Below are 20,219 nucleotides of genomic sequence, written 5' to 3' on the forward strand. Positions count from 1 at the left end.
AGGGAAATAAGCACAGGATGGGTCCAGGATCCCGCCGGACCCACTTTGCAATGGGCTTGGAACAGGACTTCCTATCACCCAACCTCTGTAAGTGTCTTCTTAATAGGGGGCCACATGGCATTTTGGGTCTCCAGAAATTAGTGTCATGTTAGAGCCAGTATCTAGTAACTCCAGGAAGGTCTGGGTATGAACTTTTTCTTTTAAATAGTCACTCTGGTAACTGACTGCAGGTTCCTCCAAGGAAGGTTTGAGGCCACACTGCAGAGCCCTTTCTTTCTCAACAGGTCTTCCCTCCCCCTGAATCAAGCAGCTCCAAGCCCATGTACTAGCTTAGATCTGGAAGTTGAGCAAGAGACCAGGTCAGATTTGGTTATTTTTTATAGTCCTTTTCTATGAACAGAGTTAGGAAATGAATATTTTTTTAAAGGAGAAAATATATTAGGATTTCCTTCTCACCTTTGCAACTCAAATTTAAGGTTAAAAGGGTTTTATTCACCTATCTTGATTTTATGTTTTTCTTTCTTTTTTTTCTTCAGCTGAAAATCTTAGTTCTTTATAATATTAGCAGCAGCAGCAATTTTCTCTCTTATCTGTCTATCAAGATATACCTACCAATCACAAAGAGAGAGGCAACCAGAATGGACGTGCCTCCTGATGTGATGTAATAGGAAACACATCATCACCTAAGAGATAGCCTTGCTAGAAATTCCAACTGGAATATGAAATACATCTAATTATTGGTTTACACAAAATAGAAGGAATAGCATAGGACCATATAGATTCAGTCAGCAAAACCTAAAATGTGAGAAATTCTACAGGAGAAATGACCAGTTTTCTTCAAGAATAAGTTACAAACAAGAGAAAAAAACAGTGAGGAGGAACCTATAGATTAAGATAAAAGTAAGAGGTATATATAACCAAATGCAACGTGTAGACTTTGCTTGTGCCCTAACTCAATCAAAGCAACTGCAAAAAGTTGTTTATGAGACGATGGGGGAAACTGGACAACGAACTGGATATTTGATGACATTAAGAAATTTTATATATTAAGTATGATAAAGATACTGTGTTTTACCAATAATTTTAGAGACACATATCAAAATAATCAAAGATGAGATGATGTACTTTGGGGGATTTTCTGTAAAACCATCCAATAGTGAGAAGGAGTAGGGGAAGTTATGGAAGAAGTAAGATTGGCCATTTGTTGGTAATTAGTGAATCTGGGTGATATATACATGGGGCGAAGGGCATCATTATACTATTCTCTCTATCTTTATCTATCTTGATAAAGTTCTATCTTTAACTTTTCCATAATAAAAAGGTTAAAGAAAAAGATCTTCTGATATACAAACCCTATCCCAGGGATTCTGATTCAATTGGTCTGGGGTGGGGCACTGGAGGTTTTTATAGCTCCAGGTAACTCTAAGTGTAGCTAGCATTAAGAAACACCATTCTAGGGGCTGGCCCTGTGGCCGAGTGGTTAAGTTCACGTGCTCCACTTCGGCGGCCAAGGGTTTTGCTGGTTCGGATCCTGGGTGCGGACATGGCACTGCTCATCAAGCCATGCTACAACTAGAAGGACCCACAACTAACAAGATACAACTGTGTACCGGGGGACTTTGGGGAGAATAAGGAAAAATAAAATCTTTTAAAAAAAGAAAAAAAGAACTACCATTCTAGGTTGAATTCCTTGAGGAGAAGAGCTGTGTCATGGCCCTTTATAAGTTAGAACATGGAACTGTCTGTGACCCAACCTCAACCATGCAAATGAGGACAGTGCTCAAGGAATGGCAGGGCTACAGGATAGAAAGAAGCTAAATCCCTGAATGACTCAGGAACAGAGCCACGTTGCTGACCTGGACCACTCAACTTGAATCTAGCACATGAGAGAGAAATAAACTTTTATTAGTCAAGTTATCATATTGTTGGGCCTCTCCCACAGCAATTTAGCCATTGTTTTAATAAAAGGATTGCTCAGATATAGGAAGCGGATTTTTGCGGGGGTGGGGGAGGAGGTTTGGTGAGGAAGATTGGCCTTGAGCTAACATCTATGCCAATCTTCCTCTATTTTATATGTGGGATTCTGCCACAGCATGGCTTGATGAGTAGTATGTAGGTCCGTGCCTGTGATCCAAACCCACAAAACCCTGGCTGCGGTAGGGGAGCATGTGAATTTAACCACTATGCCACCAGACCAGCCCCCTGGGAAGTGTCCTTAATTGCACATCTGCTTGAAGTGACAGATCAGTTCAGTATGGGAACAAAGAGACGCTATTGGTAACAGAAGGCAAACTTTATTTTTTTTTAATTTTAATTTTAGTTTTATAGCAGTGGCATTGGATTATAACATTATATATCTTTCAGATGTACATCATAACATATTTCAAATTCTGCGTAGATTACATCACGTTCACCACCCAAAGACTAATTATAGTCCATCCCCTCACATGTGAGCCTAATCACCCCTTTTGCCCTCCTCCACCCCCCTTCCCCTCTGGTAACCATCAATGCAATCTCCATTGCTATGTGTTTGTTTGTCATTGTTTTTATCTTCTACTTATGAGTGAGATCATGTGGTATTTGACTTTCTCCCTCTGACTTATTTCACTTAGCGTCATACCCTCAAGAACCATCCATGTTGTCATAAATGGCTGGATTTCATCCTTTCTTATGGCTGAGTAGTATTCCGTTGTGTATATATACACCACATCTTCTTTATCCATTCATCCCTTGATGGGCACCTAGGTTGCTTCCAAGTCTTGGCTATTGTAAATAAGGCTGCAATGAACATAGGGGAGCATGTATCTTTATGCATTTGTGTTTTCAAGTTCTTTGGATAAATACCCAGCAGTGGAATAGCTGGATCATATGACAGATCTATTCTTAAATTTCTGAGGATACTCCATACTGTTTTCCATAGTGGCTGCACCAGTTTACACTCCCACCAGCAGTGTACGAGGGTTCCCTTCTCCTCACATCCTCTCCAACACTTCTTGTTTCCTATCTTGTTAATTACATCCATTCTGACCAGAGTGAGGTGATATCACATTGTAGTTTTCATTTGCATTTCCCTGATAGTTAATGATGTTGAACATGTTTTCATGTACCTGTTGGCCATCTGTGTATCTTCTTTGGAGAAAACTCTGTTCAGATCTTTTGCCCATTTTTTAATTGGGTTGTTGGTTTTCTTGTTTGTTGTTGAGACATATGAGTTCTTTGTGTATTTTGGATATTAACCCCTTATCTGATATATGGTTTGCAAATATCTTCTCCCAATTGTTAGGTTATCTTTTCATTTTGTTGATGGTTCCCTTTGCTGTGCAGAAGCTTTTTAGTTTGATGTAGTCCCATTTGTTTATTTTTTCTTTTGTTTCCCTTACCCACTCAGACATGGTACTTGAAAATACGCTGCTAAGACTGATGTCAAAGAGCACGCTGCCTATGTTTTCTTCTAGAAGTTTCATGGTTTCAGGTCTTACATTCAAATCTTTAAACCACTTGGAGTTAATTTTTGTGCATGGTGTAAGATAATGGCCTACTTTCATTCTTTTGCATGCGGCTGTCCAGTTTTCCCAACACCATTTATTGAAGAGACTCTCCTTTCTCCATTGCATGCTCTTGGTTCCCTTGTCGAAAATTAGCTGTCCATAGATGTGTGGGTTTATTTCTGGGCTCTCAATTCTGTTGCGTTGATCTGTGTGTCTATTTTTGTGCCAGTACCATGCTTTTTTGGTTACTATAGCTTTGTAGTATATTTTGAAATCAGGGAGTGTGATACCTCCAGCTTTGTTCTTTTTTCTCAGGAATCCTTTGGCTATTCGGGGTTTTTGTTGTTCCATATAAATTTTAGGATTCTTTGTTCTATTTCTGTGAAAAATGTTGGAACTTTCATAGGGATTGCATTGAATCTATAGATTACTTTAGGAAGTATGAACATTTTAACTATGTTAATTCTTCCAATCCGAGAGCACAGAATATCTTTCCATTTCTTTGTGTCTTCTTCAATTTCTTTCAACAATGTTTTATAGTTTTCAGTGTACAGATCTTTCACCTCTTTGGTTAAGTTTATTCCTAGGTATTTTATTCTTTTTGTTGCAATTTTAAATGGCATTGTATTCTTAATTTCTCTTTCTGCTACTTCATTGTTAGCATATAGAAACACAACCAAGTTTTGTATGTTGATTTTGTATCCTGCAACTTGACTGTATTCATTTATTATTTCTGAAAGTTTTTTAGTGGATTCTTTAGGGTTTTCTATATATAAAATCATGCCATCCACAAATAGTCACAGTTTCACTTCTTGCTTTCCAATTTGGATCTCTTTTATTTCTTTTTCTTGCCAGATTGCTCTGGCTAGGACTTCCAATACTATGTTAAATAAGAGCATGAAAGTGGTCATCCTTGTCTGGTTCCTGTTCTTAGAGGGATAGCTTTCAGTTTTTCTCCATTGAGAATGATATTTGCTGTGGGTTTGTCATATATGGCCTTTATTATGTTGTGGTATTTTCCTTCTATACTCATTTTGAGTTTTTATCATAAATGGGTGCTGTATCATGTCAAATGCTTTCTCTGCATCTATTGAGATGATCGTGTGATTTTCACTCCTTATTTTGTTAAAGTGGTGTACCATATTGATAGATTTGTGGATGTTGAACCATCCCTGCATCCCTGGAATAAAACCCACTTGATCATGATGTATAATCTTTTTAATGTATTGTTGTATTCAATTTGCTAGGGTTTTGTTGAAGATTTTTGCATTGATGTTCATCAGTGATATTGGCCTGTGATTTTCTTTTTTTTGTGTTGTCCTTGTCTGGTTTTGGTATCAGGATAATGTTGGCTTCGTAGAATGAGTTAGGAAGCCTCCCCTCCTCTTCAGTTTTTTGGGAGAGTTTGAGGATAGGTATTAAGTCTTCTTTGAATGTTTGGTAGGATTCACCAGGGAAGCCATCTGGTCCTGGACTTTTATTTTGGGGGAGGCTTTTGATTACTGTTTCAATCTCCTTACTGGTGATTGTTCTATTCAAATTCTCTACTTCTTCTTGATCCAGTTTTGGAAGGTTGTATGATTCTAAGAATTTATACATTTCTTCTAGATTATCCAGTTTGTTGGCATATAGCTTCTCACAGTATTCTCTTATAATCTTTTGCATTTCTGAGGTGTCCATTGTAATTTCTCCTCTTCCATTTCTGATTTTATGTATTGGAGCCTTCTCTCTTTTTTCCTGGTGAGTCTAACTAAAGGTTTGTCAATTTTGTTTATCTTTTCAAAGAACCAGCTCTTGGTTTCATTAATTTTTTCTATTTTTTTTAGTCTCTATTTTGTTTATTTCTGCTCTGATTTTTATTATTTCCTTCCTTCTGCTGATTTTGGGCTTTGTTTGGTCTTCTTTTGCCAGTTCCTTTAGGTGCACTGTTAGATTGTTTATTTGGGATTCTTCTTGTTTGTTGAGATAGGCTTGAATTGTTGTAAACTTTCCTCTTAGTCTATAATCTCACTATTGCATTTGAGAAAGAAAATTATGATATAATCGTTCACTCACAGGTTCAAGTAACAAGCTACTTTTGCTGTATCCCATAGATTTTGGCATGTTGTATCTTCATTTTCAGTTGTCTCTAGGAATTTTTTTATTTTTCCTTTGATTTCTTCATTGACTCAATTGTTGTTCAGTAGCATTTTGTTTAATCTCCACATTTTTGTGGCTTTTCTGATTTTCTTCCTGTAGTTGATTTCTGGTTTCATACCTCAGTGGTCAGAAAAGATGGTTGGTGTGATTTCAATCTTCTTAAATTTATTGAGACTTGTTTTTTGGCCTAATATGTGATGAATCCTGGAGAACGTCCCATGAGCATTTGAAAACAATGTGTATTCTGTGGTTTTTGGATAGAATGTTCTTTATATACCTACTAAGTCCATCTGGTCAAATGTGTCATTTAGGGCCAGTGTTTCCTTACTGATCTTCTGTTTGGATGATCTATCCATTGGTGTAAGTGGAGTGTTAAAGTCTGCTACTATTATTGTGTTACTGTCTAGTTCTCCTTTTATGTCTGCTAATAATTGCTTTATATATTTAGGGGCTCCTATGTTGGTTGCATAGATGTTTACAAGTGTTATATCCTCTTGTTAGATTGTTCCCTTTATCATTATGTAGTGCCCTTCTTTCTCTCTGGTTACAGTTTTTGTTTTAAAGTCTATTTTGTCTGATATAAGTATTGCTACCCCTGCTTTCTTTTCTTTGCCATTTGCATGGAGGATCTTTTTCCACCCAGAAGGCAAACTTTAATCACTTGACCTGGATCTTAACCAGTTTAGCGTGAAATATTTTGCTGTTCTAAGAGAGAAATGAAGTGACTTCTTCACACAGTGGAAGATACAATAGCTAAACTATGCTTTAGTTTTAGGAAATAAAATTGTACTTATCTAGAAGTATCAAAGACTGTTGTTAAATTAAAGAGAATGATTGAGGTTGGAGAAACACTTGTCCCACTTGTCTGTAAGACTTTTGTTTCTCTTTGGAAAGCAATTATGGTACTGGTGCAAAACATAAATATTCTGGAAGTATGTAATATGTGTCAAGGGAGCAATAGCAAGGTTAAAGAGAGAGAGTAAATGGCGTAATGAGAGTGTTTCTAAGTTTTACTCAGAAGTTGTCCCTTTTCTATGGTCTTTAAATCAACTTCCAACTTCTGCCTATACTAACTTTTGGATCCACAAAGAGGGGTGTTGAGACATTAAAGTGTTTTCAATTATTTTCTTACTTTCTGTGTAATATTGGCATGCTGGTGTAGTGAGACCAATGGCTACCCATTAAGATGACCCATGGGCCAGTTTAACGTATTCCATCAAGAAAGCAGGAACTTGGAGGTAGAACTCCACAACACACTCCCATCCCCCCAGAAAGTTCAGCCCTTCTAAGTTGCTCATTTGTCACTTCTACAATCTTCTCCCTAAATTTTTTCCCAGCTCTCCACTCTCTCTCTTCCGCCTTTCCCCTGAAACCACAGATACAACTGAATTTCACATTTGAGCAAAAACTAGAGCTTAGCCACAGTTCTTTCATCATAGAAATTAAAATCAGGAACAGTGTAATACAGAAATCTTTCAACATCTTCAAAGAGACTGAATAGTTATTTTTAAATCTATCAAAACTTCGTGTTTTGTAGATATTGATAAACTGAGTCTAAAAGGGATACAGAAAGGCAGAGGAACTAGAGTAGCCAAAACCATGTTGAAAGAAGAAATAAAGTTAAAGGAATGACACTATCTGACTTCAAGACTTACCGTAAATCTACAGTAATCAAGATAGGATAGTATTAGCAAAAGGACAATCAGTCAATGGAAGAGAGTCCAGATACAGAGCTACACATATACTACAGTCAAAAGATTTTCAACAAGAGCTCAACAGCATCTCAGTGGAGAAAGGAAAATCTTTTCCATATCTGGTGCTAGAATAAATAGGTGTTCAAACTCGGGGGAAAAAGCCTCAACCTCTATCTCACATCATATACAAAAGTTAATGCAGGAAGTATCATAAACACAAATGTAAGAGCTAAACCTACAAAGCTTCTAGAAGAAAACGTAGAAGAAAATCTTCACAACCTTGGGTAGGCAATTTTTTTTAGAGAGAACACTAAGTATTCACCATAAAGGGAAATGATAAATTGGGACTTCGTCAAAATTAAATGCTTTTGCTCATCAAAAGATACCTCAAGAAAAAGAAAATGTAAGTCAAAGTCCAGGAGAAGGTATTCACAACATATAAAGGTGACAAAGGATTTTTAACTAGAATGTATTAAGAACTCCTATAATGCAGTAATCAAAAGACAAACAACTCCAGCCAGCCCTGATGGCCTAGTGGTTAAAGTTCAGCACACTCTGCTTGGGCAGCCCAGGTTCAGTTCTCGGGCACAGAACCACACCACTTGCCTGTCGGTAGCCATGCAGCGGCGGTAGCTCACGTAGAAGAACTTACAACTATACACGCAACTATGTACTAGGGCTTTGGGGAGGCAGGGCAAATCTTCACCTGCAAAAAAAAAAACACCATGTTTTTAAATAGACAAAAGACTTCAACAGACACTTCACAAAAGAAGGTATATGAGGGGCTGGCCCGGTGGCACAGTGGTTAAGTTAGCATGTTCCACTTCTCAGCAGCCTAGGGTTTGCTGGTTCAGATCCTGGGTGTGGACAGGGCACCACTTGTCAGGCCATGCTGAGGTAGGCATCCTACATGTAAAAAGTAGAGGAAGATGGGCACAGATGTTAGCTCAGGGCCAGGCTTCCTCAGCAAAAAAGAGGAGGACTGGCAGTAGTTAGCTCAGAGCTAATCTTCCTCAAAAAAAGAAGAGAAAAAAAGAAGGTATATGGGGGCTGGCCCCGTGGCCGAGTGGTTAAGTTCGCGCGCTCCGCTGCAGGCGGCCCAGTGTTTCGTCGGTTTGAATCCTGGGCGCGGACATGGCACTGCTTGTCAGACCACGCTGAGGCAGCGTCCCACATGCCACAACTAGAGGAACCCACAACGAAGAATACACAACTATGTACCGGGGGGCTTTGGGGAGAAAAAGGAAAAAATAAAAAATCTTTAAAAAAAAAAAAAAAAAAAAAAAAGAAGGTATATGAATGTCCAATAAACACATAAAGAGGGGCTCAAGATAATTAGTTGTTAGGGAAATGCAAATTAACTGTAATAAGATATCACTGCAAATTCACTAGAATGGTTAAAATTTAAAAGATTGAAAACATCAAATATTAGCAAGGATGTGGAGCAAACAGAACTTTCATCATTGCTGGTGGGAATGTAAAATGGTATAATGACTTTGGAAAACTGGAAGTTTCTTAGATAGTTAAATATACATCTAATCCTATGACTTAGCAATGGCATTTCTAGTGTTCATCCAAAGGCAACGAAAACATGTCCACAGAAAGCCTCGTACAAGAATGTTCATAGCAGCTTTATTCATAATAGCAAAACCTGGAAACAATCCAGGTATCCATCAACAGAATAAACAAACTGCGGTATATTCATACAATGAAATACTATTCAATAACGAAAACTGGTGAACTGCTAACAATAAGAATGAATCTCAAAACTTTATACTAAGTGTGAGAAGTCTGACACAAAACAGTATATATTATATAATTCCAGGTATATGAAGTTCTGTAGCAGAAAAAAACAAATTTATGATGAGATCAGAGTAGCGGTTACTTCTCAAAGTGGAGGGGATTGACTGGGAAAAGGTGTGAAGGAGTTTTATGGTTGATGGAAATATATCTATATCTTGATTATCTTGATGGGGCATGAGTTTTATAGGTATGTGCATTTGTTAAAAGTGGTTTAACTGTATACTTAAGATCTGTGTGTTTCACTGTCTGTAGATTATATCTCAATTAAAAAACAACTCATTTCCTCTAAACAACTGGATCGTTCATTCTCTAGCTCTATAATCTTCTCACTTTCGATCAAGAGTGCATTAAGATTTGAAGTCTCTTCCCATCCACGTCCACCTCCTCTTTTAGCCTTTTGGACTGTGATGGAGGGAGTTATCATGAACATCATGCGGGAAAACAGGGGTCACTATGTCACTAGTCATTAACCACAGCAGACCAGAATATCAAGTAACATAAGTTGTTACCAATTTCAAGTAGAAAGAGGCATAAAACAAAAAAGGAAGAGTGTACATTTACAAAATGCACATAATAAAGGCTAATGAACTAATATTTAACTACCTTTAGATGATAAAGCTTGATATTTGAGAGAAAACGTCACTTTCCTTAAGAGAGCAATGTCTTAACAAGTCAACTGCATCACTATTTCTGTGCTTCATTAGGAACAAGTTAATAATGTGCAAGCTATTTAAACTAAAATACAACTCACAATATTAATTTTTGTTTACCCTAAGAGACCAGCTACAGATGAAGTAACTCGTTTTTTTGTTTGGATTTTAGCAGCACACAGTCTAGACAACATTCCTAGCTTTTGTTGGTTGGAATTCAGCAGTCTTTTCAGTGGGCAGTGTAATTTAAATGATCCCTTATCTAGTTTCCCTATAATGTTCCTCTCGTTGTCTCAAAACCTTCTATTGAGATCAGAGTAGACATCTTTCCACTCACTCTTGATTTCCTTGTCCTATTGACAAAGATTCTCTCCTTGACCAAACTCTAGGCGAGGTTCTCTGAGCCCTCTTCCGCACTACGCCCCAACCTTGGTCTATAAAGACTTGAACAAACATTAAGCTGGTTTCTAACGGCTCAAGGTCAAATCCCTAGGATGGCTCTAGCCCCACTTAAAGTCTCTGCCTAAGAAAACTCAAGGCTGCCAAAAGAATTTTGTTTGCTCCAGTCTACTCCTGAAGATAGGGACCCTCTTGGTCTCTTTGGGAGAGAAAGAGCCTGACTTCAGTACGTGCCAGTTAGCAAGTCCAGATGGATTTTACATGGACCAACCCCTTTTCCCCTTGATTTTTGTAAATTTTCCCTTCCCTTATTTTACAGAGTCCCTGCTCACCCTCCTCGATCCTCCCTCATTCTCTCTTTAAAATGCCCAGTTACCTCTCTGCAAATCAAAGTCGAGTTCAGTGGACTCTTTGCTCTACTGCTGTCATAGATCACTGACTAAAATCTGCTCTTACCACTCTCACCAGTGCCCAGCTGTGTCTGTCTTTGACACTATTTAGCTGTCACCGAAAAGGGGTTGAGCAGAGAAGAGCCTACCAGAGACTTACAATTAAATAAGAGAGACAGAGCACACAGACAACAAATATAAACACAGCTGCCATAGGATACTGACAAAAAAGTGGGTTGGAGATTTTGCAGCAGAATGATGGAAGTTGATCAAGAAATTCTTTCGCAAAGGAGAAATTTTGAGAAAGCAACAAGAGGGTGTATCTAGTTTAGAAAAGAGCAGAAGGTCACATCCAGCCTGAAGCAGTCTTGTCAGGGATGGAAACCGATGGTGTGCATGAATATTGTTTGAGTGACAGACAAGTTCAGTGAGAGTGGAGAGGTGAGGGTCATGAAGGAATAAGGCAGAATGGGGAATTCATCTAGGTTGTTGGAAAGTCTGCAACCCAGGGGTGTTAGTGCCACCTAAATAGCTAAGATAAATACAGCCAATGGTTAACATACGTTAGCACAAGGGAAGCCATCTTATAGAGGGGAACTAAGTTGGGACTATAAGATGACACTCCGTTTTCCTTACTAGCAATGCTCTAGTCTGCACGTAGCTTAAAGAAGTACACATCTGCTTGCTGTGCTATTTTTGTAGCCTCGGCTTACACATAGACCTCCCTATTCTGATAAGGCAATGATGTTGTCCTTTCAGCCTTTCCAGGGATGTAACGACCTTGGTGAAAAAAACCTCCGCTGAGATCTGTCACCGGTGAAGAGAGAAAGGGATGCTCTGTAGTCTCAGGGATGACAGCTCCAGATGGTCAACATCCTGAGACTCCCCTTTCTCAGCCCATTTGCCCTATAAAACTGCTTCAAAATTGTGCAGTTTTAAGATGGTTCTTTAGGACACGAGTCCACCATCTTCCCCCTTGCTGGTGAGCTGTAATAAAAAGACCCTTTCTCTCTTACCACTTTGCCTTCTGACTGTTGGCTTGTCTTTCGGCCAGTAGAAGACCCCCTTTTGGAAGTTACAGGGGGACACCTGCTTTTGATTTAGTCACAGAGCACCCCACAATGGTCGCCATCCTGAGCTGAAATGGCCTCTTTTCCAACATGGCCAAGTGCAACCAGGTGACTGTGTGCAAACCAGGAAAGGCTTTCATGCCTCAGGCAGAGACTCTTCAGAGCAACTTCGAGAAGGAAGTCAGGGGCAAAGGGTGGGGGGAAGTTTAGAACAGCTGAGTCAGTCATCCCGCTTTTCAACATGCAGCTTTTGTGTCGGGACTCAGATCATAAAGGACCTGAGTTACTTGGGTTGGGGTGGAGTTAGGGATTCACTGTGTCTTCTTTCACTTTTCAGGGTTGTTATTGTTGTTGGTGTTTTTGTTTTTTGGTCCTCCCCTAGTTTGCTTGGCTAATGACGCAATTTGAAAACTTAGAGATGTCTTCTCCTGACCTGATAGTGTTACCGAAACTGGAGTGGGTTCCCTCCTGGCGAGTTAAATCAGACTACACCAGAAGTAGTTGTCTCACAAAGTAAAGTATATTTGCACCAAATAGGAGACCACGGGGAATCATTTCCAAAGTCGTGGTGTCCTCAAACAAAGGGAGGCAGGGACATTTGTTTTGGATGGGGAATGAATATTCGGAAGGGAGAAGTGGATACTCACTTGGCAGGCACAGTTGGAAAACAAACTTCCTCATACACTGCAGGTTACAGTAATAAGGCCTAAGCTCCTCCTGGAGAGATCTTAGCATAAAAAATGAGGCACAGGTCACAGGCAAAGCTCTCTGGTGAGGCTTGGTCTCATTCTGGGTGGTTGGTGATTGCATCTCCTTAACATAAGGACTAGGAACAATTTGGAGAAACACTTGAAATATCCAAACCTACCCTTGAGTTCCACAGGGTAACTAGTCAGTGACAACAGCACAGTCCATGTTTATTTCACCTATATACACTCCTAGGACTTAAGTAAGTTCCCAAGTCCTTCCTTCCAATTTACTTCTGAAGTGTCTTTCAACCCATCTCGACTTCATTTCCAAGGATTCTCTAACTTCCTGTTTCTCCTCTCCACCTCAATTCTCTATGTCATTGATCCTTCTATCAGAATCATCTAAGATCCAGATCTAATCTTGTCACATTCCAACTGAAAAAACTTCAATGTCACTCCATTTCTTAACTGATAAACCCTCAGCATAGAGGTACCATCCAGCCCTGAGAGCTCCTTCTGCCTCACCGTCCATGACTCCTCCCCTCTGACCACCCCTCATCACCTGTATCCCTCTCTTTCCATCTTCTAGGTGCAAGCGAGTTGCCGTTTCTCAATCCTGCCAAGCATTTCCTTTCTCTCTGCCCTTACTTTCATAGTTCCCTCTGCCTCTAATGCCTTCACCCCCACACCTGTACCTCCGACCGGCGCTCTACATATCCTTCAACACCAGCTGAAATATTCCTTCCTCCATGAAACCATCTCGACTTTTCCAGACAAAATGAATCCTTCCCTCCAGTCTGCTCCCAAAGCTTATCTCCCCATCGCAATCCTCATTGCTTCAGTCTTTATTTAACACTGTAAACACATCATTTGTTTAAATAGTCTTTTATGAGATTATAAAATCCTGCAGGGTAGAAATGGAGTTACACACAGCATGTGACCCGTAATGAGATATTGCCCCAAACTGTCGACCATCTTCTTGCCTCTTAATCCTCTCTTCCCATCTAGATCGTAAACCTCTTGAGGGATTAAATACTTTTATTCCTCCCCTCCTTCACTTTCCCAGTCCTTACTATTGTGATGAATCTAAATTATCCTCTTATCTGTAGAAGGATGGATTACATCACCTAATGGTCCCGATTCCGGGTCTAACGTTTGGTAATTCTAAGGACAAACAATAGCAACCCAAGAAATACGTCATGCTGACTTCACAAGGGCTGCCTAGGTAGTATTCATCCTTAGGAATTGAACAGCAATCACTTTTTTTAAGTAGAAAAGAGGAATAGAAGCAATGAAGATCCTCCTCCTGTACGCTTCTGTTTATTGACAACCTACCATGTACCCGACAGTGCTCTAGGCACAGGGTACACAGCAGAGAACAAAGCACACCAATGCCCTGCTCTCTGAGGAGCTTGTGATTCAGGTGGGGAGAGAGACAACACACAAAGACATACACGGCACGGTCAGGTGGCCACAATGCCAGGAACCAAAAATCCTACATTACCACTATTTACAACAATAACCACAATAACATAAAGCCAGGTAAGGAGCTAGGGAGCAGTGAGAGGTGATGATATTTAGACGTGAGTCAGGGACGCCTCTCCAAGGGGCTGCCCACATGTGCAGGAAACGCTGCCAGGTGGTCCCCAAAGCCACCCTCCCTGGTATCTCAAGAGCAAGACTCTGCAGCATGGTTAGAGCCCAGAGCTTGGCCAAAAACAGGCACACATGATTGTTTAACTCATACAGGAAAAGAGCATAAGAAGGCCAGTGAAGAAACAGATAAATGGGCAAACAAATTACAGTATAGTCACAAAATAGAATATTATATAGTCATCAAAAATGGTGGTTTAGAGAGGTTTTTTTTTAACCTGGAAAAACATTGACTCAATAAAATTCAGAGCAACTAACTATATATGTGTATGATCTCATCCAAATTAAAAATTACAATCATGTGTATGTGCACAGAAAGTATACCAGAAGGAACATGAAATCTTAACAGCAAGTGTCTCTAGTTAGTAGACTCACAGGTGAATTTTATTCTCCTTATGCTTTTTTATATTTTTAACAGTTTCTACCTCAAGCATGTATCACTTAGCTTTTTCATTTTACTTTTTTAAATTTTTATTTTATTGCAGTAAGAACAAATGAGATCTACCCTCTTAAACTAAGTGGGCAGTGCAGTATTGTTAATTATAGGTACAATGTTTCATTTTACTGGTAATTTTGATTAAAAAAATATGTGTGCATTAAAAATGACTCAAATAGTGGACAGCTAATCTCCTACAAATGTGCCAAGAACATACGATGGAGAAAAGATAGTCTCTTCAATAAATGGTGCTGGGAAAACTGGACAGCCACATGCAAAAGAATGAAGGTAGATCATTATCTCACACCATATACACAAATAAACTCAAAATGGATCAAAGACTTGAAGATAAGTCCTGAAACCATACAACTCCTGGAAGATAATATAGGCAGTACACTCTTTGACATCAAACTTAAAAGGATCTTTTCGAATACCATGGTTTCTCAGACAAGGGAAACGAAGAAATAAACAAGTGGGACTTCATCAGATTAAAGAATGTCTGCAAGGCAAAACAAACTAGGATCAAAACAAAAAGATAACCCACCAAGTGGGAGAAAATATTTGCAAATCATATATCCAACAAGGGGTTAATCTCCATAATATATAAGGAACTCACACAACTGAATAACAAAAAAAACAAACAGCTTGATCAAAAAATGGGCAGAGGATGTGAACAGACATTTTTCTAAAGAAGATACACAGATGGCCAATAAGCACATGAAAAGATGTTCAACATCACTAAGCATCAGGGAAATGCAAATCAAAACTACACTGATACCACTTTATGCCTGTTAAAATGGCTGTAATCACTAAGACTAAAAATAACAAACATTGGAGAGGGTGTGGAGAGAAGGGAACCCTCATACACTGCTGGTGGGAATGCAAACTGGTGCAGCCACTATGGAAAACAGTATGGAGATTCCTCAAAAAACTAAAAATAGAACTACCATATGACCCAGGTATTCCATTACTGGGCATCTACCCAAACAATTTGAAATCAACAATCCAAAGTAACATATGTACCCCTATGTTCATTGCAGCACTATTCACAATAGGTAAGACATGGAAGCAATTCAAGTGCCCATCAACCAATGATTGGATAAAGAAAATGTGGTGTACACACACACACACACACACACACACACACACACACACACTGGAATACTACTCAGCCAGAAAAAAGACAAAATCATCCCATTTGCAACAACATGGATGGACCTGTAGGGTATTAAGCTAAGCGAAATAAGCCAGACTGGGAAAGACAAACACCATAGGATTTCACTCATTTGTGGAATATAAATAAACACACTGACAAAGAAAACAGTTCAGTAGTTACCAGGGGAAGGGGGATGGGGATGGGCACAGGGGGTGAAGGAGAGCACTTATAAGGGGACAGGCAAGAAATAATGTACCACTGAAATTTCACAATAATGTAAACTATTATGAACTCAATAAGAAACAATCATTCAAATAGCATAGATGTGCATAAGGTGGAAAGTAAAGGCCTTCCCTGCCCTCACTCCCAGTTTCTCTCCTCCAAGTTTTCGCACTAACAGCATCTTTCAGTGGGCTTTTCTGCACTCTTAGAGAATTTTTTAATGCAGGTGCAAGCAGATATAGTATTATCTCCCCGCTCCCCACCAATGGAATCAGAACATATATAACATTACATAATTTATTCTTTATTTATTTAAAAAGATTTAAATACAGTCCTGTATCAGAACACAAAGAGATACCTCATCCTTTTTTCAACCCCTGGGTAGAACTCTCATTTGATGTTCTATAATTTATCTAAACAGATTGTTTACAACTTTTTTCTATTACAAACAGGGCTGCAAAAGCAATAGCCTGCAGTTCAAAAGCACCTGCAGCCAGAAGAGTCATTTGATGCTCGGGGCTCTGAGAAGAGACCAGCTCAGTAGCCGCATGTGGATCCGACTTCGCTGAGGCTGGATACTCCTAGACTGAAAGTGTCTTCACAGATCTGGCTTCTCCACTGGTTTCTAGGTTAAGAGATTATTTCTCAGAGCCCTTCGGTTGAAGAGTCATTTCTGAGATTGACCAGTGTCTGCTGTTGAAAGGAGCAACACACACATGTCCCAGGCTGTGCTCTGTGAGCTTGCACTGGGCACAGGCCCTGTATGTCTCCTCTGAGTCTCTTGATTGCCTCCTTTTTTCCTTTCTCTAAGCTGAAACCACCCACCAGGTTGGCCTCCCCTTTCAGCCTCAAAGTACCACCCTATCAAGTATGGGATCTAGCTTTTTGCATAGCCATTAAAGAGCCAGATGACCCACCCAGAAGGGGAGTCCTGATGGAGTAAACCTTAACCAGTAAGAAATGAGAGATGAGTAGCACTGGGAAGACGATCCCCTTAACATTATCTCTTCTGTGGACTACTCAGAGACCCTGTTCCTCCTTGCAACTCCTCCAGAGAAATCCTGCCTGCTGACTGAAACCACCCAGCCACCTGCTGAGTCTCCTTGCACTGCTTCACGATTTTCCTTGTTTTATTTCTCTTATTACTCTCCCTCAAGTCCTCTGACTTGCACATTCCAAATAAAGTGTCAGCACTTTATCCTTGCCTCAGGCTCTGCATTCTAGAGGGCCTAGGCTAACATATACATTAAAAGGAAAACAAGCTTTTATTTTCTTTTTCTGGGCAGTACCCAAGAATGAGTATTTTTTTTTCCTTCTTTTTAATTGAGGAAACATTTAAATCAAAGAACTGCCCTGTAAGGTGTTTTTAAGGACAAATTCTAGAAATAGAGAAGGTCTTGTGTGTGTGTGTTTTATGTGCGGGTATACATATGAGTGTGAGGCAAACTGTCATACCTCTTTTTCATCACAACAATGTAATAAATGCTAGTCATCATTGTTTAAGCAATAAAAGGATCAATGCTGCAAAAAAAATCCTTGTACAAACATACACGTACCTTTTCTTATGCATACATATGTGTAGTTGTGTACGTATTTAATTTTGTGTACTTTGTGAATTACCTGGAGGATAAATTTCTAAAAGTGAAAGTATTGGGTCAAGGGATATATGTTTGTGTTTGTGTGTGTGTGTGTGTGTGTGTCTGTGTGAGGAAGATTGGCCCTGAGCTAACATCTGTGCCAATCTTCCTCTATTTTATGTGGAATGCTGCCACAGCATGGCTTGATGAGCAGTGCTAGGTCCTTGCCCAGGATCTGAACCTGTGAACTCAACATCCCCAAAGTGGAGCACAGGAATTTAACCACTACGCCACCAGGCCAGCCCCAAAATATATGTATTTTTAATAGATATTGCCAAATTGCTCTTCAAATTTTCACATAGTTAACCTTTCACCACAGTGGATACTGTTTCCTCAAATCCCTTGCCAATATAGAGTACTATCAAACTTTTTAATCAATTGGGTGTTTTTGAAAATTCCTACTGGCATTTTCATTAGGATTTTATTACTGTGTAGATTAATTTAGAATTGGTGCTTTGACAGTTGCTATCTAAGAACAGAGTATGTACATTTTTAACATCTTCAGCAGAATTGTGAGGTTTTCTTCATACAGGACAGGTACATTTTTTGTTGTTGTTGTGAGTTCTGTTGGACTGTAAGGGATCATTCCTCCCATTACACTTTCTAAGTGGTTTGTATTTCTATATATCAATTTTGAAACCAGCTGCAATTCTGAATGTTCTATTGCTTCCAGTAAGTTTTCAGTTGATTCTTTTGGAACAAAACTATATTACCTGCAAATAATGATAATTTTGCCTCCTCTATTCCAAAATAGAGCCTCTCATTTCATCTGTCACTAATTAATTCATTCAACAAATAATTGAGTTTCTACTGTGTGCCAGGCACTAGACTAGGCTATGAATTTAAGATATTTGAGGATTGTTTTCAGAACTGGGTTCATCCTTGTTTTTTTCATTTAATTTTCATGTGAAAATTTATGCTCTTGGGTTTCATTATTAAATGTGATATGGTATTTGCTTTGAAATATACACATTTTTATCAAGTTAAGGATACATTAACCTATACCTATTTTACTACGAGAACTTTTACCAAAAATGATCTTGAATTTTGTCAAATGCCTTTTCAGCATTTATTAGGATGATCACAATATGCTTCTTAATCTATTACTATGGCTGATTATATAATATTAATCCCATTTTATAACTATTTTGGAAATTCTGCAAAGAACCTTTCTCTGTTGAAGTGTGCTGCTATTCACTGATATTTCAAATCCCAGTGAAATGTTAATGTAGTCCTTTATTCTATGTGCTAACATTTTATTCAGGATTTTAGCATATGTGAGACTTGTTTGTAGGGTTTTAAAATGATTTAGATGATAAGAAAAACATGTACTCCCTGAGACTAAAAGACACATTAATTTTGTATTTTCGTGCCTGCAGAATCCAGAATTGAGAAGGAAACAAGAACAACGGCAGGAGATGCTCCCTTCCTCTGCTTGAAGTCTCGGCTTAACATCGCTCTGTGAGATTATCAGTGGACCTGAAAATGGGAAGAGTCCGTCCTTTGATTTGCCAAAATGTATCACCAAGAACTAACACACAAAGCTTAAAGCTTAGCAGCATACGTTTGTAGTCACGTAGACTTGAGTTCAAATTGTGGCTCTGCCATCACTGGCTCCTTGACCTTAGAAAAGCCAATAACCTCTCTGTGGTCTACAAAATGGGGATTACCACTCCACCCACCTTATAGGGCTGTAATGAAGACGAAACACAATAACACGTTACAGTGGTTAACGCAGTACCCGGTATGTTTGACATGTTCAATTAATCCAGCTATTATTATTGAGTAATAGTTCCTTATTGCTATTCTACTGTAGAATCTTCTAAAGTTAAGCTTAAAGAGCTCTCAAATCCATACGCTGTAGGTGCTTCTAAACTGAAACGTTTATGCCTCCTCCTCGGACCCACCTTGGTTACCACATCTCAAGCAGCAGGTCACCACTTCAGTAAGGCATTCTGACTCAGAAAGTTTACACATTTAGAGATTATTGTTATCTGCTATGCTCTATTACAGCATTCTTCTCTGTCAGAAATTGAAGCACTTTTGGGCCAACGCTACTCAGAAAGAAGAAAAGTTATTAAAACGAGAAATTTAAAAAACATACACAAGCATTAGTGCCTAAATTAACTGAAAGTACATAATGCCGACAGTGGGCAAGTGATCTGGCAACGGTGGTGGCTGACATCACAGTCATTTTCAGCTAACCAAGCTGTTCTTTAAGGGACTAAGACAAAAATGGAGGCTTTCTGAATTTTCAGACACCTGTCTTTAATTATTGACCTATCTTGTTAGTGAATCCCAAAGATGGCAGTAAAGCTCAGAAACAGTATTTCTCTCTTTCCAGCTGACGCTGATAAGGACCTATCAGAGTGGCCACTTACTTATGGTTTCTAGAAACACAATTGAAGTTCAAGGTCTGGGCTCCACTGAAGTGACCATTAGCAAAGTTCCAAAAAAGAAAGAATGTGGGGGAGATGGTGGCTGATGAGAGAGATGGTTCTCTCTTTTAATTTCCACTCCCTGAAAGTGCTAGTCTCCACCCATAGCTGCAGCCAACCGTGAAACTGAGACCACCGGGTCATCTGCTTGTATAAATATGGCCATGCAGCTAGTGATTCTGAGCATCCGACCAAATGATGATAAATTCTCTGCAAATCATTTTTAAGTCCTGCTTAGACCGCTGTTTATGTATAGGTATGTTCAAAGGAGTGGCCTCAGGTCAGGTCCAAGTCTTTTATGAAACTCATGGCTCCTGGCACGAGCCCAGATTGCTCATTTCTATCCTGCCTTGCAT

The sequence above is a fragment of the Equus asinus genome, chromosome 8 (genome assembly GCF_041296235.1).
Source record: "Equus asinus isolate D_3611 breed Donkey chromosome 8, EquAss-T2T_v2, whole genome shotgun sequence".
Lineage (NCBI taxonomy): Eukaryota > Metazoa > Chordata > Mammalia > Perissodactyla > Equidae > Equus > Equus asinus.